This window comes from Schistocerca piceifrons, chromosome 1, assembly GCF_021461385.2.
Source record: "Schistocerca piceifrons isolate TAMUIC-IGC-003096 chromosome 1, iqSchPice1.1, whole genome shotgun sequence".
Classification (NCBI taxonomy): Eukaryota; Metazoa; Arthropoda; class Insecta; order Orthoptera; family Acrididae; genus Schistocerca; species Schistocerca piceifrons.
In genome coordinates this window covers 17,045,833-17,069,874 of record NC_060138.1, presented here as the reverse complement: position 1 = coordinate 17,069,874, position 24,042 = coordinate 17,045,833, and the positions used below count along the sequence as shown (strand labels likewise).

The window sequence follows — 24,042 nt, the reverse complement described above, 5'->3', positions numbered from 1 at the left end:
TTGCACTGCAGAAATATTCACACAAAGATGGCTCTCCTTACAGTATTTCACATTCTGAACTAACAATGATCTCATTAAACTAAAGGGTTTCCTGACAGCGAGAAAAACATTTCTCTATCAGTGTAAAAATACAGGGCTACTATAAATCATTTACTCATTTTCAGAGCTCTATATTTTCCAACGTATTACATGTACAAGTATGACTGATGCATGAACATAACAGTAAACTCATCAAATTTGCATTTTGCACTCAAGAAATGTTCCACAAGTGCCTTCATCTTACTGATTACCCCAACACATTGATGCAGAAGTTTGTCATTTAGGTAGTGATGAACAATGATGCTCTAATAATGGAGTGTCCAATCTTGTTGGAAGATAAAATTCTAGGAAACTACCATACTGCTACATGTAAAAGTCAGAACTGCCCATCAGTCTTCTCACAGAAGAATAGCAGGCTATACAGTTTCATCTGTGCCACTGCACAGAAAACGTTACGTTTTGGTGTATCTCATTTGTGTACCACAATTTCTCGCTATGGTGATTAACATTTTCAGTTACAAGGAAGGTTGCTTTGTTGCTGGATATCAGGTTGGAGGTGAAATTTTCATCCTTAAGTGATTCCTTCTAACATTTTGACGATTCGAGGAGCAGTGCAAAACTGGATTGCATTCACAATTCACACCCCTCTCTCATCAGTTGACTTACATCACAGGTCTAGCTGATACTCTTCTCTGGATAATCAACCATGTCGATCTCCCAAAAGCTTCTTCTCCGAAGGCTATCGCTGGTTATAGGAATTTAAAAGACTCTACTTTTGAAATAATTGGGTAATCGTAGAAAACTTTCAGTTCAATCATGGTATATTTTCACTTCGACAAGAAACCACTTTACCATTTCTTGTATAAAAATTTAACATCTGTTAAGCCAACTCAGTCATCAAACATTAGACTCTATTAATATACACTTATATCATGGTTGGTTTAATAACCACCAGAAATTTTTAACATGTCTTGCCTCTAGTGAGTCCCATACATGAAGTAAGTAAATGTCTCTATTCTTTAACAATTGTCACAGTACCATAAACCACGGAATATTACACAAACACTTCTTGACCTTCGAATGCAGCTCCCAAGGCATGAACGGCAAACACTTGTCGGTGCTGCTCGTCTGACGCAGGTCCTGTCCTCCCACGACAAACGTCAATCCTGCACACACAGACATGTGTTGTGCAGTAAATAGGCTTTCTCACAATTATCTTTAAAACATCGGGGTTCAAGGCGGCAGAAGGTTGAGTGGTTCCAGAATTTACGTGGAAATTCTCGACTCACTACATCCTGCACTGTGATGCAAAATTGGTGATGGCCATAATCTTCTGGTTTTAATTGTTGCACAAGATGGAAAAAGTACTGTTTGAAATGCAACCATCATCACAAAACCTTCCACACAGTTTGCTGCAGCATTCTGCAGTTTGTGGCTTCTGTGGGCCATTGATTGTTTTGGACTCCATATGAAATTTACCTTGTTCTCTCCCCATTTGCATCTGGCATACTTGATTGACTGGTATTTTTCTGCTCACAGCTCAACCAGTATTCTCACATTATCAATACCAACACACAATGTTCTGTTTACATAGCGGTTATTTTCCGTAATTCCTTCTGAATTCAAGCTGCACAGTTGTAACAGATAAAAATTATTATGAAAAGGATAGATTGCTTCTCACCATAAAGATGACACTTTGAGTTGCAGATAGGCAGAACAAAAAGGAAGTAGGATGAACATCCCATTCCAGTTTAAATGTAGGAAATTGTCTGGATAATTTTGTCCCACTTTTTAAATGCAATTATTCTGTTAACAGTTTGTTTCAATCCAGCCTGCAGAAGAAATTGACAGGAGTGAGAGCTAGGCACTGCAGAATTTTTCAGCTATTTTAACACATTCTAAGTAAAGAAACAATGTTAATGATGCGTAAATAAATGTAAACATCTGCAGATGGAGTGAACATAAGACGAATGTATGCTCAAAAACACATGGTTTGAGACATAATTTCTTGAAATGGGCTAGGAATGCCGTCTGAATCATGACTGCTCCACTGTACGTTGTGAATAGAGCTGTCACTTCCCCAAACTTATCTTTCAGGTGCTCAACAAAAAAATAGAGGCTTCTTAACCAGAAACAAGTCCCCATCGTTCTGCTGCACAATAAGTAACAAGGCAAATACGGCTCTCTTCTTTCCGTAGCCCAATGTTTTCCCACAGTGTAGCTACGGAGGGGAGTGACTTGGGGTGTCATATGTCGCAGCATTGTATTCAACATTCCCTTTCTTAGCGAATGCTGGGACCATTCGGTCCCCAGCGAAAGCTGACTTTGTCCGCTTCACTGTGGGTCATCCACCCTGATGCCAGCCACTGTGAGTAGGGGCTCTCCCCACAGGTGCCACTCAGCCCCAGCAAAGGCCACCTGGTGCGATGGCCATTGCTGGGACTCTGAGTGTTCCGAGATGATGGACATCTACTCCGTGGCATATGTAGGGAGGTTGCAGCTCGGGCATCAGTAATACGATCCCTGCACAGTCAGAAGGCTACGACCGAGAGGGTATGTGACGACACCTCCACAACGGACTGTCTACTGTGCCGGATACTGGGCGTGTAGAAATCCAGTACTGTTGTGCGGCAAAAGAGTACAGTGAACAACAGATGGAGATTATGCACCGTGTGATGTGTCCTTGCCCAGATAGCTGAAATATTTGTGGAGTTGCAGCGACATGACAATAATGGGTGCAGAAGATCTTAATGCATGTGGGATATAAGATGCACCACTTAAGGCGCCCTTCTCCAAATGGCCCGCACTTAAGAAAATTTGGATTGTGCGGATGTCAAACCCTGAAAGGGGGCCATAATGTATAAGGCCAGAAAGTGGGAGACTCCTTTTAGCTGCCTGTTACGACAGGCAGGAATGTCTCGGGCCTATTCTAGGGGTAATGGTGTATTGCCGTAAAGAGTCTGCATGGAAGTGAATGTTTGACACGGAAAGGACGGCAACTGTCAAAATGTAAGTACTGTTGCTTATTACTAGGTTTAATACGGACGGATGCACGTAGGTGGTCTCCGGTGAGGGAGAGATCGACATTGAGGAAAGTTGCACGGGGTTTGGAATAGCACCGTGTGAAATTTAATTGGGGGAGGTATTTAAAGGTTCCAGGGGTTTAACAGTTCAGTGTCACCATGGGTCTGTATGGCAATGATTCATCAATGTATCTAAACTAAACCAGGGGCTGAAGGCTTATGGATGTACTCCAAACAACCCATGAAAAGGTTGGCATAGGAAGGAACCATCCTGGTTCCTACGACAATACCTTACATCTGTTTGTTTGTCTGCCCCGCAAAGGTGAAGTAGTTGTTGGTAAGTATAAAGTTGATTAAGGTGAGCAGAATGTATATCACAGGTTTGGAATCAGGCAGGCACTGACTGAGGAAATGTTCAGCAGCAGACACGCCATGTACATGGGGGGACATTGATATAGAGGTAGGTGGCACCAATGGTGACAAGCAAGGTGTACGGTGTGAATAGGACAGATCTGCGGAACGACACGTCATCTACCAGCTGTTACGAAAGTCCTGTTTGGCATGACTACCACCAAGTTATCAGTTAGGATGAAGGGATATAGGCAGAAGGTGTACACCAGCGACACACAATATCCTGCTGCACAGCACGCTCTAGAACATGACAGTTGTGACCTCAGTGCCTATTTCACCACACGTACCATCGGGATTCTTCCTCCAGACACCAGTTTCTCAAAACTCTCTAGGCGAGAAATAGCGTTACAATATGTCCTCGGTTCTCGCTACACACATGGCTTTAATTTACGTTAATTTCTTCCGTCTCAGCATTTCTTCACAGTGAATACTCATTTCTTCACTCAGTTTTAATTTTCTACATCTTTCATTTTGTGACCTGTCTATTTATCGCTGTCCCCCTCCCGTCTCTGTTACGTACAATGAACTTAGCTTTCCACTCTTATTAACACATGCACAATGTTTTTGCAGTAATCTCTGTTTTGCATTTTACCCTGTCTTGCACTTTTCATTCTCAGGCTTTCAAATCTTGTCTGGTGCAGTCCCCCACAAACAGTCTTTCATTCTCAACCTGACCCGCAGCTCTGGGTGACTTTTCCAAAAGCTACCTTTTTTCCTAAACCTCTCCAGTCCTTTTCTTTCACCCCTCTTCTTTCCCCTTCAACCCTTCTGCTGGAAGGAGGAGCAGTGGCTCCAAAAGCTTGTGTAAATATCAGCTTCTTTTATGTGTGTATTCTCCTGTCATCACCTGGTGAGTAGTTTTTTATCCGTCCAATTAAAAAACATGTTTTTTGTACTCCTGACTAGCTTCTATTATTATTATTATTATTATTATTACCATTCAGTGTAGAATTTCAAGAAACATTTCTTATTTGCAGTGAAATCTATGTGTCTTTTCATTTTACACACCTCTCTCTGATTATTCCATTATATGATGGAACCTTGCATCTTCTTTTCATATCCACAATATGCACATCATAGGGTTTGCAGTAGGTGGTTCATTCTTCCACTTCTTTGCTGTATGGGAGCTGTCAATAGATGTACTTCTATATTTTCCTTGTCTCACTTTTTTCTTGGAATAGCAAACCTCTAGCAATTGACTTTACGCGCTCAGCTGAGGAGAGTGTACTTTTCCAATGCATTCCACTTTACAGTGCATTTCTTTCCTAAAGAAAGCAAGAACTCACAACAATTAGATCATATACTGCAAAAATATAATGCGGCACAATTTTTTTGGAAAGTTTATGGAGCCTGTACAAGTTTATAACTGAATCCATACACCTCCAGTGACAAATTTATTTGCCTACTGCCCTGGGGCATGTCACACTGGGTGCAATGACACAAATCTGTTGTCGGCATTGTACAGAAGAGTACTTTGTATTTCTCACCGAACATTGTCTTCTATCTGTAGCACTCTTCATTTTCTTGTCACTGCCAGAATCACCGCCTTTGGTCGCTTAGACTGAGCAATGACTAAGCTGTAAATTCCTCATTCTGCTAGTTCCATTTGTAAATCTAAACTATAGGGTCAGATGTAAAACTATTTTACAAATTTTGTATTGTGGTATTACACTAGTGAGACTTAGCATACAATTATCAATGGCTCCTATGTCAGCAATATGTTTCCTTTGGACGCTTCTGCCAGTGCGCAATTCACAGTTGTACTGAGCATTTCACACAAGATAGTACAATCGTTTTTATTTTTATTTTAGTCTTTCAAAGAATAACACCATTAGAATGTCATAATCTATTCGTTGAGACTGATTTTTTTTCTAGCTCTGGAAGCACTTTAAATGTAAGAAACACTGCAATCAATAAGGTTCCTCTCCACTGCCTTATCGTAACACTGAACTTGTGGTTGAGATGTTCACATGTTCGTGTGAAGCTGAGGACTATGCTGGCGATAGTGTAACTACTGACATGGTCTCCCAAGCCAGACACTTAGCCCAGGTAGACGTAGATGTAGATGAACCTGACGCTGTGTGCTTCACACAGCCATTTCCAACTCCCTAGGTATCCAAGCCAAGATGAGACTTGATCCATGCTAAGGGGATAAATGAACCTCAGGGATTCTGGGTGACCTCCATCAGTACTTAGCCTTACACTTGTGTGTGGCCCCACTGGTAACTGACATATCCCTAATTCTCGTGGGACTAAAATGGAGAACACAGATAACACATAAAAACTGAGGGACTTGATGATACCGCAAATACCCAAACATTGGATTTAGAACTGATGGAAGTCATTTCTGCAAATGAATCACGTGGCTGACCAGCCCAAGTAGTGGCAGACATCACTGGGAAGTTGGACCAGATCAAGATCAAATTCTTGTGTGGGGCTCAGAGGGGGAAAAGAGAAAAAGGCGAGGCAAACGAAGAATAGATGGAGGGCATTAAAAGGCCTTGAACCATTAAAAAAAAGAGGACGAGAGAGAGAGAGAGAGAGAGAGACTGACTGACTGTCCCAGAGTAAAGGGGGTAAACAGGTTGCTTCCACTACCAAAACAAGAGAGGAGTCCAGATACTCCCACTTCTCAAGGTAACCAGATCCAGAAAAAGCCAAGACACAAATCAGGAGAAGAGACAGATATTTTTTCAGTCTATAATGTAACATAATAATAATATTATTATTATTATTTTCTTTCTTTTCTTCTTATACATATAAGATATGTGTGTCTACATATATAAAATTTTGTACCATTGATAACATTGGCATTGAAACAATAGAGGTAGAGAGATGTTCTTCAATTTTTTAATTGCTTTAGATTCGTCTGTCTGTCTCTGTAAGTGGTAGCGGGTGGAAGTGTGACAAGTTCCACCGCATTTTTATTCTTCAGAAGTGTGTATTCCAATTGTGCTTTAGTTTGTATTAAAGAAAGTTATCAAGATAGCAAAGTTTATTTATACATTCACGGCGACGTCTGTTCATCTCTCCGCGACACGCCGAGAATCCTGCATCGAGAGGATTGAAGCAGGCAGGAATAATTTGCGTGAGCAGAAGAGGGGCGATCTGGAACCAGTATTGTCATACCAAGCTCTATGCACAATAGCGGTAACAAGAAAAAGAAGCATGTAAATTTAAATCTGAATAAATGTATTGAATATTGAAGGTCTGTTTATATTAGTGCCAGTTAAAGTTCACTCAGGATATGGGTACCTTCAAAAATTTTTTTCAATCATTCTTTCAAAATTTTCTTTTAATTATTTAAGCAGCAAATTTTTATTCAGTTTTCAAGTCGTGGTTTTTGGGATAGCAGTCATTCAACAGGATATCTGCTGATCAATATAACATTGAAACCCGAGCAGCTAGTTCAATCTTTGAAAAAATTGGGGAAGACACAAGTCTATGCTCCAATGTCAGAGTGTCTATCTGGACAAAGGTCCTTTTATCTTCATCTCCTAAGGGTTGGGAACAATAGACTGGCTTAAAGATATGGTGCCCAAGATATCGCTGTGGCAGGAGGTGAAGCTGCTAGTCAAGTCGGCAAAGGAACTCTTGAAAACCCTGAAGATATCAATTTGGGTACCGCAACTTCTTAAGGCTCTTCCCCAAGTAACTCTTTTCGGGAAAGTATAAGTGCAGAACAAGGAGCTCTTGACAGATGACTGGAAGGTTGAATCTGACTGCCAAGCCGTTGTGGTGGAAGTCAGTGAGGAATCCCCTAAAGCAATGCAAGAACTGGACTTGAAACTGTATTTATGGTTCTTGTAGGTTACTTTCAGGTAATTAAGGACATCGAAAGCAACAATGGTAACAAGCTGGTGAATGAAAGTGTTCCAGATAAACCTGCAACATAGTAAGTGAAGTAAGTACTGTCTCGAGCCATCTTTTGGGAAGACAGGATGTGGATGTGGCCCTAATCCACGAACCTCAGTTACACTATGTGATCAAAAGTATCCGGACACCCCCAAAAACATACATTTTCACATTAGGTGCACTGTGCTGCCACCCATTGCCTGGTACTCCATATCAGGGACCTCAGTAGTCATTAGACATGGTGAGAGAACAGAATAGGGCGCTCGGTGGAAATCATGGACTTCAAATGTGGTCAGGTGACCGGGTATCACTTGTGACATATGTCAGTACGCAAGATTTCCACATTCCTAAACAGCCCTAGGTCCACTGTTTCCAATGTGATAGTGAAGTGGAAATGTGAAGGGACACGTACAGCACAAAAGCATACAGGCCAACCTCGTCTGTTGACTGACAGAGACCACCAACAGTTGAAGAGGGTCGTAATGTGTAACAAGCAGAGATCTATCCAGACCATCACACAGGAATTCCAAACCGCATCAGGATCCACTGCAAGTACTATGACATTTAGGCGGGAGGTGAGAAAACTTGGATTTCATGGTCGACCGACTGCTCGTAAGCCACACATCACACCAGTAAATGCCACACGACAACTTGCTTGCTGTAAAGAGCGTAAACATTGGACGATTTAACAGTGGAAAAAATTGTGTGGACTGACAAATCACAGTACACAAGGTGGCAATCTGATGGCAGGGTGTGGGTATGGGGAATGCCCAGTGAACTTCATCTGCCAGGGTGTTTAGTGCCACCAGCAAAATTCAGAGGCAGTGGTGTTATGGTGTGGTCATGTTTTTCATGGAGGGGGCTTGCACCCCTTGTTGTTTTGCACGGCACTATCACGACACAGGCCTACATTGACGTTTTAAGCACTTTCTTGCTTCTCACTGTTGAAGAGCAATTTGGGAATGGCAACTGCATCTTTCAACACAATCGAGCAACTGTTTGTAATGCACGGCCTGTGATTGGTTACACGACAATAAAATCCCTATAATGGACTGGCCTGCACAGAGTCCTGACCTGTATCCCATAGAACACCTTTGGGATGTTTTGGAACACCGACTTAATGCCAGGCCTCACCGACTGACATTGATACCTCTCCTCAGTGCAGCACTCCGTGAAGAATGGGCTGCTATTCCCCAAGAAACCTTCCAGCACCTGATTGAACGTATGCCTGTGAAAGTGGAAGCTGCCATCAAGGCTAAGGATGGGCCAATACCATATCGAATTGCAGCATTACCGATGGAGGGTGCCACGAACTTGCAAGTCATTTTCAGCCAGGTGTCTGGATATTTTTGATATAAAGTTTCCCCTCCTCCTCCCTATCTCTCATCTTCCCCCATTTTTCTATCTAAAATTTTTCTCAGTCCCTTTTCGATGTACCGTGCCAACTGGTAGTTTACAGTTTATCTGTTCGTTACGCGCATACGTTTTCGCACAGGTACACCACCTACCGATATTTCTTATTTTGTGCACTGCGACAACTTTGTCAGTTGCAGCACGGCACCAGCCACATATGAGCCATTTCACTGCCTTTTAATTCCTCATATATTTTAATGTGAAGACTTTTACACATAGCCCAGCTCTAATGGGAATGTTGTTTAATTGATTTTATTTGGTTTTACTGATGATCACGAGCTTTTCTGCTCTGAAATTTGTCATCTCCAGTATGTTAATATGCGTCTATTTAGTTTTTGTTTATATTTTTATCCAGTGGTTTTTGTACATCCTTTACACTATGTTACTTCTTTTTAACTGTGATGTGAAAAATTTCCTGGACAGGTGCATGTATGAGGGGCGTTCAGTATATAATGCAATATATTCTTTTCTCCCATGAATGCAGGTTGTTTTATTCAGGATTCCAATAAACCATGTTATTCCCCACTCCTTTGGCTAGAAAACCCTATTTTTCAACACCATCTCCGTTCAGTGCAATAGCCTTACGCTACCTTACTGGGAGGGCCTGTATGGTTACACAGTATCACTCTACTGGTTGACAAAATATTGTCACGATCGGCCTTGTAATGCGTAAAGAATTTGCACAGATTCATTGCTCTTGACGGTCTTCCATTGGGCGGCAAGGAACACAGAGGGCATATACCTTTGAGGACCCAAACTGGTGAAGAAGAGTGTCAGCACTGCCAACGGAGAAGTCCAGTTGAGCAGTGAGCTGCTCAATTGAGATCTGTCAATCACCTGGAATGCAGCAGTCACAGCTACGAGCGTGCCAACTGGCACACGCGAGATCGCACAGGTCTGCACGACCCTATTCCGAAAATGACAGACCTCTCACCCAACATCTCACAGTGCTTCTGTTCACTGCCAGGTCTCCGTAGACTTTCTGCAAGTGCCTACGAATGTTTGTGATGCTCTGGTTTTCCACGAAAAGAAACTCAGTGACAACTCTCCACACAGAATGCACTTCTGTTACAGACACCATTTTGAAGGCTCTGTAGAGCACAGCCACCTATCGAAATTTCACGAAACTATAGGGGCCAATGCGGAAATATTTCGCGATGTTCCTCTACAAATTCTGCATCTGTTCAACTGAAAAAAGTGATTTATTTCTTATTCGACACTTCTTGTACTTTTGAAGAAGACAATTTTACAACTGCTGAAACTATGAAATCACACCTGCAACTGGTTGGCTTATTTTCTCAAAGCATTCAAATCTATCCTGCATTCCTGGATGTTTTGATGGCAAAGTTGAGTGTTACTCCATTAGTAGAATATCATATCAAGCTACAGGATAACATTGTGATAAAGAAAGCTCTGTATATATTTGGCGCTCCCACGATGAAGCTGTTGAAGGAAATGTTAGAACAGGGGATTATTTGGCTGTCCAAATCACAGTATGTGGCTTCCATGTTTTTTGTTCCCAAATGAGATGGAAGCTATCACCCAGTGGTGGATTATAGGGATCTGAACAAACAGGTGAAATTGTGATCACAATCACTCTCAGATCGTCATTCTTGTTTCGGCTGATTTCACACGGCAAAACTGTTTACGACATTAGATCCGAACCAGGCGATCTGGTAGTTTATAGTAATTCCATGGAGGAACATTTTCAACATTTATGAGAAGTACTCGGTAGACTGAGAAAAGCAGGATCGACTGTTCCTCTGGCCGAGGTCAAGTTCACCTGTGAATTAATGCATTTCTTAAGGCACACGGTTGTCCCAGACAGGATGAGCGTCGATCGACATCTGTCAGCACTTAGGAATGTCAAAGACGTGATGAAATTCTTACGCAAGGCGAAATTTTTTTGCAAATTTATCCTGGAGCTCACAGAAGATGGGGAAATTATGTGATTTAGGAGAAAAGAGACATATATCTGAGGGGTCAGCCTCACGAGAAGCACCACAGGTGATGCTGAAATGAAGTTTGATGTCAGATACGGTCCTGCCTCTTCACGATTCTAGCACACGCTTCATCTTGTAGATGGACACCTCGAATGTAAGATGGGAGCAGTCCTATTTCACGAGAATGAAGAAGGGATAATTTCAATAGTATTTGCATCCCCGACCTAAAACCACCTAGAGAAGACTTACTCAGTTTATGAGTTACAGACTCTAGAAGTGCTACTTAGAGTAGAAAAATTCAGGCATTACCACGAGCATATGCAGTTTACGCTAGAAACTGACATCTAGGCGTTAAGCTGGTTCCTCAGCCGGCCAGAAAAGACAGGTTAGATTGCCAGGTGGGCAACGATGATTTTAGTGCTCAAATTTTGGGCCAGGAGATGGAACCAGGAAAACAGAGTGATGAACAGGACAGACCAACAAAAAAGTTGTGACAATCCGCATTTTTGAAATATTGAAGAACATCAGGAGAAGGATGAGGAAGAAGTGCCAATCAGAAAGAAAATTGGGGAGGGGCAGGTTGTTAAACCAGATGGGGCTAGGTACGACAAGGACAACAAGATAGTGGTGCGTCAGCAATTTGTGCCTTTCCTGTTCGAGTATTTCCATGAGTGCTCTACAGGTGGGCATTTGGGCATTTTCACAAATGCCGTAATATGTCAGGATTTTACATGGAAGAGAACTGATAGTGATATAAAAAACAGAGTGAGTATATGTCAGGTATGCATTGGGGTCAAGCCTGTTCAGTATATGAAGGTGGGTTGGTTAGTATCTGCTACAGTGAACTGTCCCCTTCAAAAAAATGGTTATTGATTTTGCAGGTCCATTGCACCTGCCTCCCACAGGGGCAGCTATTACTGAAGCAATGGTACAGAACTTAAAGAACATCTATAGTGTTTCTCGTCCACCACAATATATTACATATGACAACGTGACATGCTTTATGTTGGGTGGTTTTAGGGACTTTTGTGTGGTATTGGTATTACACATGCCACCACACCTATTACCCCAACCCTTCAAATGCTGAGAGTTTAACTGAACCTGGGGGCGGCCCTAATCACGTACCGTAGCAAAGACCGGGAGAACTGGGACCCTACACTCCCACGAGTGGTGATTCCATTAAACGTGACATAGAGAGGAAGCTGCAGTTGACACCAGGTGAACTGCTACTGTGTTTCAAGATTTCTAGTCCACAAAGTACCTTCAGTCAACCTGCTGCTGGAACCGACCAGGCCAAGGCAACTTGTGGTCCACTGGAAGAGAGCAAAACAGAACCTTCTTAAGGTGCATCGTCTTCAGGCAGTGCTACAACAGCAGACAGTGCCCAGAGCCATATTTTGTGGGAGACCAGGTCTCTGTCAAGAACTTCCAGGTCTCTGTCAAGAACTTCCAGGTCTCAAGCAAAACGCTTGACAAGATAGAAAGCTCCTGCCACAGTATAGTGAGTATTGTTAGTGGATCCCAAGAAGGGAAATGTTATAAGAGCTCACCTATCCCAAATCGAGCCTAGTCGCTGTCGGGAAGATCAGATACGATCGAAGGGAATTGCCGGGAATAAAGGGAGGAGTATATGCCAGTGGTCGGCACTACTGTAGTCGACCGCGGCCACCTGACGGTATCGCGGGGTCGAGTGACCTTTTCGGCACACGATCTGAGGGGTGTGGAGGAACAGACGGGCAGTAAATGGAAGTAGACATTTCAATCGGGCAACAGAATAACGTTCCAGGTCGCTCACACGCAAATGGCACCGACAGCAGGCTGTCAGCTCTCGAGGAATGGCACACGTTTCTGCACACTCAAACAATACCGTGTTTATCTGTGCTGTGGTAACGGGCTCCCTATTAATATTTACTGGTGTCACAGTGAAATTTGAGGGCTACCCAGGTCGGAGCAGTTCTTCCCAGGTACACATTACGGTACACGTCAGAGTGTACCTGTTTGTGTGTGTGCTGGTTGGTTGGTTGATTTGTGGGATTAAAGGGACCAGACTGCAACGGTCATCGGTCCCTTGTTCCAAAACTTAAAAACTACTACACAGAGTAAAAAACGGATAATAGAGACAAGAGACAACAGACAACACAGGGCAAGAAAAACTCAGACAAAGAACAGACATAACAAATTAAAATCACACGGAGTGTGGCAGTGGTTGGCCAACCATAGAATAAAAAAAGGAAAAGCCAACCACTGAGAACACACTAAGAACTCAGTTTAAAACCGTAGGCCAAAGGCCAGAATCAACACAAAACAATAAAATAAAACATAAACACTCATATTAAATGATAAAAACCCCCTGCCCGAATAAAACGTAAAACTAAGCCAGCCATAGCAGGGTCATCAGTTAAAAGGGCAGGGAGCGTATCAGGCAGCACAAATGTCCGCCTGACCACAGCTAAAAGGGGGCAGGCCAACAAAATGTGGGCCACTGTCAAAGCCGCCCCGCAGCGACACAGAGGAGGGTCCTCCCAACGCAGTAAGTAACTGTGTGTCAGTCGGGAGTGGCCAATGCGGAGCCGACAAAGGACGACTGAGTCCCTGCGGTTGGCTCGCATGGATGACCGCCATACAGTCGTCGTCTCCTTAATGGCACGGAGTTTATTGGGCGTGATCCGATCGCGCCATTCAGTGTCCCAAAGCGCAAAAACTTTTCGGCTGAGGACCGCTCGCAAATCAGTCTCTGGGAGGCCAACATCCAGAGATGGTTGCCTGGTGGCCTCTTTCACCAGGCGGTCAACATGTTCATTGCCCGGGATACCGACATGACCGGGGGTCCACACAAAGACCACAGAGCGGCCGCAACGGGCAAGAGTATGCAGGGACTCCTGGATAGCCATCGCCAGACGAGAAAGAGGGAAATACTGGTCGAGAGCTCGTAAACCGCTCAGGGAATCGCTACGGATCACGAAGAACTCACCTGAGCAGGAGTGGATATACTCTAGGCCTCGAAAGATGGCGACCAACTCAGCAGTGTAAACACTGCAGCCAGCCGGCAAGGAACGTTGTTCGGAATGGCCCCTAGAGTTAGCGCATAACCAACACAACCAGCAACCATCGAACCGTCGGTGTAAACAACGTCAGAGCCCTGATACGTGGCCAGGATGGAATAAAAGCAGCGGCAGAAGGCCTCTGGAGGGACTGAGTCCTTCGGGCCCTGTGCCAAGTCGAGCCGAAGGCAAGGGCGAGGAACACACCATGGGGCTGTACACAAAGTGGCCTGGAAAGGAGGTGGAACAGTGAAAACCCTAAGCCCGGAGAGAAGCTCTTTGACGCGGACCGCAATCATAAAACCTGACCGGGGCCGACGTTCTGGCAGATGGATGACCGATCGCGGGAACAGGAGACGATAGTTTGGATGCCTGGACAAGCTAAAAAAATGGGCAGCATAAGCGGCCAGTAAATTTCGGCACCTGAACCGCAATGGAGGGACACCTGCCTCCGCAAGTATGCTGTCCACTGGGCTGGTCCGGAAAGCAACAGTGGCAAGGCGTTTCCGCTGTGTAGGATTGGGTCCAGTACCCGCAGCGCAGATGGGGCTCCCATAATCCAGATGAGACTGGATTAACGCCTGGTAGAGCCGTAACAGGGTAGATTGGTCGGCGCCCCAGCGGGTGTGGCTCGAGCATCTCAGAGCATTTAGATGCCGCCAACACGCCTGTTTAAGCTGCCGAATATGAGGCAGCCAAGTCAACCGGGCATCAAAAACTACACCCAAAAACCTGTGGGTCTCCACCACAGCAAGGAGTTCGTCGGCAAGATAAAACCGCGGCTCAGGATAGACTGTTCGGAGCCGGCAGAAATGCATAACGCGGGTCTTGGCAGCCGAAAACTGAAAACCATGCGCTACAGCCCAAGACTGCGCCTTGCGGATAGCGCCCTGTAGCTGACGTTCAACAGCTGCAATGCCAGTAGAGCAGTAGTAAAGGCAGAAGTCGTCAGCATACAGGGAAGCGGAGACAGAATTTCCCACCGCCACAGCGAGCCTGTTTATTGCGATTAAAAACAGGCAGACACTGAGGACAGATCCTGTGGTACCCCGTTCCCCTGGACTCGGGAGGAACTATGGGAGGCCGCGACTTGCACGCGGAAGGTACGATACGACAGAAAATTTCGGATAAAAATTGGCAGAGGGCCCCGTAGGCCCCATCCATGAAGCGTAGAAAGTATGTGATGACGCCATGTCGTATCGTACGCCTCCCGCATGTCGAAAAAGACAGCGACCAGGTGCTGACGGCGGGCAAAGGCAGTACGGATGGCCGACTCCAGACTCACCAGATTGTCGGTGGCGGAGAGGCCTTCACGGAACCCACCCTGAGACGGAGCCAGAAGGCCCCGAGACTCCAGTACCCAATTCAAGCGCCAGCTCACCATCCGTTCAAGAAGCTTGCAAAGAACATTGGTGAGGCTAATGGGGCGGTAGCTGTCCATCTCCAAAGGGGTCTTGCCCGGTTTCAAAACAGGGATGACAATGCTTTCCCGCCATAGCGACGGAAACTCACCCTCGACCCAGAGACGGTTGTAAAAGTCGAGGAGGCGTCGCTTGCAGTCCACTGAAAGGTGTTTCAGCATCTGACAGTGGATGCCATCTGGCCCAGGAGCGGTATCAGGACAAGCGGCGAGGGCACTGTGAAATTCTCACTCACTGAATGGAACATTGTAGGATTCCGGATGGTGGGTTCGAAAAGGAAGGCTCCGATGTTCCATCCGCTCTTTAATGGAGCGGAAGGCCAGGGGGTAATTGGAAGAAGGGGAACTCAGAGCAAAATGCTTTGCCAAGTGGTTGGCAATTTCGTTGGAGTCAGTACAAACTGCTCCATTCAGTGAGGCCGCAGGGACGCTGACAGGGGTCCGATAGCCAGAGGCATAGGATTTTGGCCCACACCTGCGATGGAGAGACATGGAGGCCAATGGTGGACACATACCGCTCCCAGTACTCCTGCTTGCTTTGGCGGATAAGGCGGCGGGCCCACGCACGCAGCCGTTTGAAGGTAATGAGGTGTTCAATGCAGGGATGACGCTTGTGATGTTGGAGCGCCCGCCAGCGATCTTTAATCGCTTCAGCGATCTCAGGCGACCACCAAGGCACAGTCCGCCGCCGAGGGGATCCAGAAGAACTGGGAATGGAAGATTCGGCGGCAGTAACAATGCCCGTGGTGACCGATTGAACCACTGCATCAATGCCATCATTAGACAGAGGCTCAATAGCGGCAATTGAGGAAAACAAGTCCCAGTCAGCCTTATTCATTGCCCACCTGCAAGGGCGCCCAGAAGACTGACACTGTGGCAGTGACAGAAAGATCGGAGAGTGGTCACTACCACATAGGTCGTCATGCATTCTCCATTGGACAGATGGTAAGAGGCTAGGGCTGCATATCGAAAGGTCAATGGCGGAGTACGTGCCATGCGCCACACTGAAGTGTGTGAAGGAACCATCATTTAACAGCGAAAGATCGAGCTGTGCCAATAAACGCTCAATGGTGGTGCCTCGACCTGTCGCCACTGACCCACCCCACAGAGGGTTATCGGCGTTGAAGTCGCCCAGTAAGAAGAAAGGTGGCGGCAATTGGGCTATCAGTGCAGCCAGGACATGCTGCGAGACATGACCATCCGGTGGAAGGTAAAGGCTGCAGATGGTAACAGCCTGTGGCATCCACACCCGAACAGCGACAGCTTCTAAAGCTGTTTGTAGAGGGATAGACTTGCTGTGAAGAGAGTTAAGGACATATATGCAGACATCACCAGACACCCTTTCATAAGCTGCCCGGTTCTTATAATAACCCCGATAGCCACGGTGGGCGGGGGTTCGCATTGCTGGAAACCAAGTTTCCTGAAGAGCAATGCAGAAGAAAGGGTGAAGGCTGATAAGTTGACGGAGCTCAGCTAGATGGTGGAAGAAACCGCTGCAGTTCCACTGAAGGATGGAATTGTCCTTGGCTGAGAAAGGCGTGACGGGACTGGGAAGGCAGATTACGCCTCTGGGTCACCTGCTGCCTCCGATGGAGCAGAGCTTGTAGGTAGCGGTGGAGTAGGTGCCACTGCAGGTGCCTTGGTCTTACGGGTCTTCAATGTCGTTTTCTCTCGCTGTTCCTTTGGTTGTCATTGTTGAGAGGGCTTATTGGAGTCAGTCTCTGGGACCGAAGATGATCGCGAAGCTCGACGACCAGCAACCTGTGGCTTCTTCAGCCACTGGTTGGTGTCTCCTGTGCCGTTGGTAGGAACCTGGGAAGGGAGTGACCCAACGGATCCCTTCCGAGCGAGAGAAGCCGAAGAAGACTTACGCTTCTCCGGCTTAGAAGTGGGGACTGTGGTGCAGCTAAAGAAGCTGGAGCAGGAGTGACAGTTGAGGCATAAGATGCCATCATGCGCACGGGATGTAGCCGTTCAAATTTCCGCTTAGCCTCAGTGTAAGTCAGTCGGTCCAGGGTCTCATATTCCATGATTTTGCGTTCTTTCTGTAAGATCCTGCAGTCTGGCAAGCAAGGTGAATGAGGCTCTCCACAGTTGACACAGATGGGAGGCGGAGCACATGGAGTATCGGGATGAGATGGGTGTCCGCAATCTCGACATGTGAGGCTGGAAGTGCAGCGGGAAGACATATGGCTGAACTTCCAGCACTTAAAGCATCGTATCGGTGAAGGGATATAGGGCTTGACATCACAACGGTAGACCATCACCTTGACCTTCTCCGGTAATGTATCACCCTCGAAGGCCAAGATGAAGGCACCGGTAGATACCTGATTGTCCCTCGGACCCCGATGAACGCGCCGGATGAAATGAACACCTCTACGCTTTAAGTTGGCGCGCAGCTGGTCATCAGACTGCAAAAGTGGAAAATAATGGAAAATGTAAAATAACACCCTGGACCATATTTAAACTCTTATGTGGTGTAATGGTAACGTTAACATCCCCCAACTTGTCACTAGCAAGTAACCTGTGTGACTGGGCGGAGGATGCCGTTTTTATCAAAACTGACCCAGAGCGCATTTTGGACAAGCCCTCCACCTCCCCAAACTTGTCCTCTAAATGCTCTACAAAGAACTGAGGCTTCACGGAGACAAAGGATTCCCCATCAGCTCTGGTACAGACGAGATACCGGGGCGAATACGTGTCACTGTCATTCATTGCCTTTCGTTCCTCCCATGGTGTGGCCAGGGGTGGGAACGATTTGGGGTCATAAACGTTACCTTTAAAATGAGGCCTCAAACGCTTAGAGACTGCTGGTGGCTGGCCACCAGCAAGAGATGATGTGCCACGCTTCATTGCGTGTCATCCACCCTGATGCCACCTACTCGACCAAGGGCCCTCCCCATGGGCGCCACCCAGCCTCAGCAAGGGCCACCTGGCAGGATGGCCATTGCCGGGAGTCCCGATGCCCCAGGAAGATGGGCATCTACTCCTTGGCATACGTGGGGAGTGAACGGCGCAGGCATCAGTAGAGCGATCCCTGTGTTGTCAGGGGGCTACAACCAACAGGGTACATGGCGGCCCCACCACAACGGATTGGCTACCGTGCTGGATCTTAGGTGCAAAAATGTATGAGGTCGTCGTCGCAGCGAAAAGCAACACTGCACAGTGCAGCGTGGAAATCGCACCCATGGACGTATCCTTGCCCAAGAGATAGAAAACGAGCTGGACACCATTGCAACGACGAGAAAGCCGGCTAAAGGTCTCAATGCACGACAGATACAGTGCACCATGTAAGGCGCCCTTCCCCAATTGACTCGCTCTTCGGAACAATTTAGAAAGATGGAGGTCAAACCCGAGAGGGGACCATCACATAAGGCCAGAACATTTGAGACTCCTTTTAGTCGCCTCTTACGACAGGCAGGAATACCGCGGGCCTATTCTAACCCCCAAACCCGCAGGGGGGTGTGTGTGTGCGCGCACAAGGAAATAGCGGCCACATTCGACAAGCAGTGCCGCAATGGAGCAATAGTGAATGTGAAGCTTATTGTGTCACCTATTAATTGGATGATGTGACAACGTGGCCCTGGTCGTGCATCACCGAAATATACTGTGCATCTTTGTACTTGTGCAACTTAGTCTGGAAGATTAACACTGCTGCTCCAACTTTAATCTGAGTCATAATTATTTCTGATTGTTTCAAGACATACAATAATTACAGTGCTTTGTCTTAGTTAACTTAGTTAGTTATTAGTGATTCTTAATCTATCTGGGGCACCAAATAAAGTTGCGGGTCACGATTTGCAGTGTCGTGGCAAATGTAAAACTTGTCCAGTATATGTAGGGCTTGTGGTAAGACCGATATTTCACTATATTATCTTAGGAAACATTAGAAGCGTTTTGCATGTCTCCCTGGACCTTATATATATTTATCGGAACTACTGCCCGTCACATTAAAGTATTGATATTTTCACTCTGTTTTTGGGCGAGATTTGAAAAGTTACCATTGTGCAGTAAACACTACTTTCAGTCTCTTTCTCTGCACACGATCTACCGTTAATGAGTGTACGGGATGCATGTTTCAGGAAATGGCCTGCATTAAGGAATAGCCAATACGTTCAAATGTTTACTACGAATCTGGTTCACGCTTTAACGAAAGTGGATGTCAATGGCCCTCTGGCAGCCTTTCACACACGTGTCATAGCAGTTCCGTACATCCCTAGCTTGCTACAGCTGTCTCCTAAGGCACCAAATTTCTTCCTTCACGCATTTACTCGCATCCCGAGCTGTCGATCCTACTGTGCGACCGGATACCTGCCTACTACGATTCCTGGCAACCAGTACAGGACAACAGCTCTGTTCCTACCTAGGTTTCTGTCAACACAGCCTCACTCTCATTCTTCGCCTTCTCCAAATGGCATTAACATTGGCCTCTGCTCCACGACCGTGCTGCGACGGATGTGCCACGTAGTAACATTTCCTCGTACTGAGACGCTTATTGTGAAGTTTTCGTACACACTCGCACCGCAACATCTCAACACCTGTTACATGACCAGGTGTGCCACATCTTCCACCAGAGATGGTTATTCTGTGCCTCACATCAAAAAGTATCAGTGTCCTGTTGACGATACTCGGAGACGAGGTTGTGACTCTGTTCGTTGTCTACAATTCCTACCACACAGCTTCTCTGTCTAGTGCCACCCCATGGGGGGAGGGGTTTATTAGCTATTGGGAGCTCCAACGTTAGGCGGGTGATGGAGCCCCTTAGGGAAATGGCGGAAAGGTCGGGGAAGAAGGCCAGTGTTCACTCTGTCTGCTTGCCGGGGGGTCTCATCCGAGATATGGAGGAGGCCCTGCCGGCGGCGATAGAGAGCACTAGGTGCACCCGACTGCAAATTGTTGCTCATGTCGGCACCAATGACACCTGCCGTCTGGGTTCAGAGGTCATCCTCAGTTCGTACAGCCAGTTGGCGGAGTTGGTGAAGGCGGAAAGCCTCGCTCGCGGGGTGGAATCGGAGCTAACTATTTGTAGTGTCGTTCCCAGAACCGATCGTGGTCCTCTGGTTTGGAGCCGAGTGGAAGGCTTAAACCAGAGCCTCAGACGATTCTGCGGAGATCTGGGGTGCAAATTTCTCGACCTCCGCTATCGGGTGGAGAAATGTAGGGTCCCCCTGAATAGGTCAGGTGTGCACTACACCGGAAGCGGCTACAAGGGTAGCAGAGTACGTGTGGAATGCACATGGGGGTTTTTTAGGTTAGAGAATTCCCTCCCTAGGCCCGACAAGACGCCTCCTGAGACGCGGCAAGGTAGGAGTAGGCAAAATGCAACAGGGAATAACAATATTAATGTGCTAATAGTACAGTGCAGGAGCGTCTATAGAAAGGCCCCAGAACTGCTCTCATTAATAAACAGTCACAATGCCCACATAGTACTAGGGACAAAAAATTGGCTGAAACCAGATGTAAACAGTAATGAAATCCTAAACTCAGATTGGAATGTATACCGCAGAGACAGGCTGGACAGTGAAGGGGGAGGCGTGTTTATAGCAATAAGAAGTGCGATAGTATCGAAGGAAATTGACGGAGATCCGGAAATGTGAAATAATTTGGGTGAAGGTCACGGTTAAAGCAGGCTCAGACATGGTAATTGGATGTCTCTATAGGCCCCCTGGCTCAGCAGCTGCTGTGGCTGAGCACCTCAAGGATAATTTGGAAAATATTTCGAGTAGATTTCCCCACCATGTTATAGTTCTGGGTGGAGATTTTAATTTGCCGGATATAGACTGGGAGACTCAAACATTCATAAGGGGTGGCAGGGGCAAAGAATCCAGTGAAATTTTTTAAAGTGCTTTATCTGAAAACTACCTTGAGCAGTTAAACAGAGAACCGACTCGGGGCGATAACATATTAGACCTTCTGGTGACAAACAGACCCGAACTATTTGAAACAGTTAACGCAGAACAGGGAATCAGTGATCATAAAGCGGTTACTGCATTGATCATTTCAGCAGTAAATAGAAATATTAAAAAAGGTAGGAAGATTTTTCTGTTTAGCAAAAGTGACAAAAAGGAGATTACAGAGTACCTGACGGCTCAACACAAAAGTTTTGTCTCAAGTACAGATAGTGTTGAGGATCAGTGGACAAAGTTCAAAACCATCGTACAATATGTGTTAAATGAGTATGTGCCAAGCAAGATCGTAAGAGATGGAAAAGAGCCATCGTGGTACAACAACCAAGTTAGAAAACTGCTGCGGAAGCAAAGGGAACTTCACAGCAAACATAAACATAGCCAAAGCCTTGCAGAAAAAACAAAAATTACGCGAAGCGAAATGTAGTGTGAGGAGGGCTATGCGAGAGGCGTTCAATGAATTCGAAAGTAAAGTTCTATGTACTGACTTGGCAGAAAATCCTAAGAAATTTTGGTCTTATGTCAAAGTGGTAGGTGGATCAAAACAGAATGTCCAGACACTCTGTGACCAAAATGGTACTGAAACAGATGATGACAGACTAAAGGCCGAAATACTACATGTCTTTTTCCAAAGCTGTTTCACAGAGGAAGACTGCACTGTAGTTCCTTCTCTAGATTGTCGCACAGATGACAAAATGGTAGATATCGAAATAGACGACAGAGGGATAGAGAAACAATTAAAATCGCTCAAAAGAGGAAAGGCCGCTGGACCTGGTGGGATACCAGTTCGATTTTACACAGAGTACGCGAAGGAACTTGCCCCCCTTCTTGCAGCGGTGTACCGTAGGTCTCTACAAGAGCGTAGGGTTCCAAAGGATTGGAAAAGGGCACATGTCATCCCCGTTTTCAAGAAGGGACGTTGAACAGATGTGCAGATAGACCTATATCTCTAACATCGAGCAGTTGTAGAATTTTGTAATACGTATTATGTTCGAGTATAATGACTTTTCTGGAGACTAGAAATCTACTCTGTAGGAATCAGCATGGGTTTCAAAAAAGACGATCATGTGAAACCCAGCTCGCGCTATTCGTCCATGAGACTCAGAGGGCCATAGACACGGATTCTCAGGTAGATGCCGTGTTTCTTTACTTCCGCAAGGCGTTCGATACAGTTCCCCACAGTCGTTTAATGAACAAGGTAAGAGCATATGGACTATCAGACCAATTGTGTGATTGGATTGAAGAGTTCCTAGATAACAGAACGCAGCATGTCATTCTCAACGGAGAGAAGTCTTCCGAAGTAAGAGTGATTTCAGGTGTGCCGCAGGGGAGTGTCGTAGGACCGTTGCTATTCACAATATACACAAATGACCTTGTGGATGGCATCGGAAGTTCACTGAGGCTTTTTGCAGATGATGCTGTGGTGTATCGAGAGGTTGTAACAATGGAAAATTGTACTGAAATGCAGGAGGATCTGCAACGAATTGACGCATGGTGCAGGGAATGGCAATTGAATCTCAATGTGCTGCGAATACATAGAAAGACAGATCCTTTATCATTTAGCTACAATATAGCAAGTCAGCAACAGGAAGCAGTTAATTCCATAAATTATCTGGGAGTAGGCATTAGGAGTGATTTAAAATGGAATGATTGTCGGTAAAGCAGATGCCAGACTGAGATTCATTGGAAGAATCCTAAGGAAATGCAATCCAAAAACAAAGGAAGTAGGTTACAGTACGCTTGTTTGCCCACTGCTTGAATACTGCTCAGCAGTGTGGGATCCGTAAGAGATAGAGTTGATAGAAGAGATAGAGAAGATCGAACGGAGAGCAGCGCGCTTCGTTACAGGATCATTTAGTAATCGCGGAAGCGTTACGGAGATGATAGATAAACTCCTGTGGAAGACTCTGCAGGAGAGACGCTCAGTAGCTCGGTACGGGCTTTTGTTGAAGTTTCGAGAACATACCTTCACCGAAGAGTCAAGCAGTATTTTGCTCCCTCCTACATATATCTCGCGAAGAGACCATGCAGATACAATCAGAGAGATTAGAGCCCACACAGACGCATACCGACAATCTTCCTTTCCACGAACAATACGAGACTGGAATAGAAGGGATAACCGATAGAGGTACTCAGGGTACCCTCTGCCACACACCGTCAGGTGGCTTGGGGAGTATGGATGTAGATGTAGATGTAGAAATGACTTACTACAGTATCAATAAATCTCGAGACTATTTCATGTTTTCCTGCAGTAGTTTGGTCCTTAAAGAAATGTGTTGTTTTTTAACCAACAGTGTACACTGTTCTTTGTGCAGTGCCTACTGTGCTTTATTTCATAAGTTATGTAGGGAAACATTCCTCTACTGTTTTCTGTGTAACATTTGAAAAAGTTTCTGTCACACAGCAAGCACCACCTTCAGTCTTCTTCTTTGTGTATGACCTACTGTTAGCCTGTGTCTAAAGTATGCATGTTTTAGGAAACTTCAAAACTTGTTTTGGGATTCTACTGTAATTAACATTTGGGGAAATTGTTTAAAAGTTGTTGAGGCACTGTAGGAGTTTTCCGAGTTTCTGTAAGATATTCGTTGTTAACGATATTGGCCGTATCTGTGAATTGTGTTGTTATAAGTTCTGGTACACTGATGTTAAGATCTTCTTGGCTTGACATTTCTTGAGTAATAGGTTTCAAATTTTGAAGCATTTATGGAAGTATGTAAATTTTGGAGGGATATTTGTTTCAAAATGAATAAATTCTCTTTACATGAGTGTTTTTAAATAAAATGGATGCTATGAATGAATGTCAGACACCCTCGGTTGTACTTCTGTACTGACGCTACAATCAGCAACTGAAATTTTGGTAGGGTGCTTACGTTTAACTATTGGCACACCAGTTATCTCTAGCAGAAGACAGTGAAATTACAGATATACGAAATACCATTACTATATAAATTTCTAATTCGTATCCATCAGGTTTAAGTATTTTGCATGTTT

General features: G+C 45.5%; 1 protein-coding gene across 2 annotated transcripts in view; it reads right to left on the bottom strand.

Annotated features, from left to right (window-relative positions):
* Positions 1-24,042, bottom strand: part of LOC124800608 (kanadaptin) — a 267,444-nt gene that overhangs the window by 788 nt on the left and 242,614 nt on the right. The gene's annotated exons all lie outside the window — the stretch shown is intronic.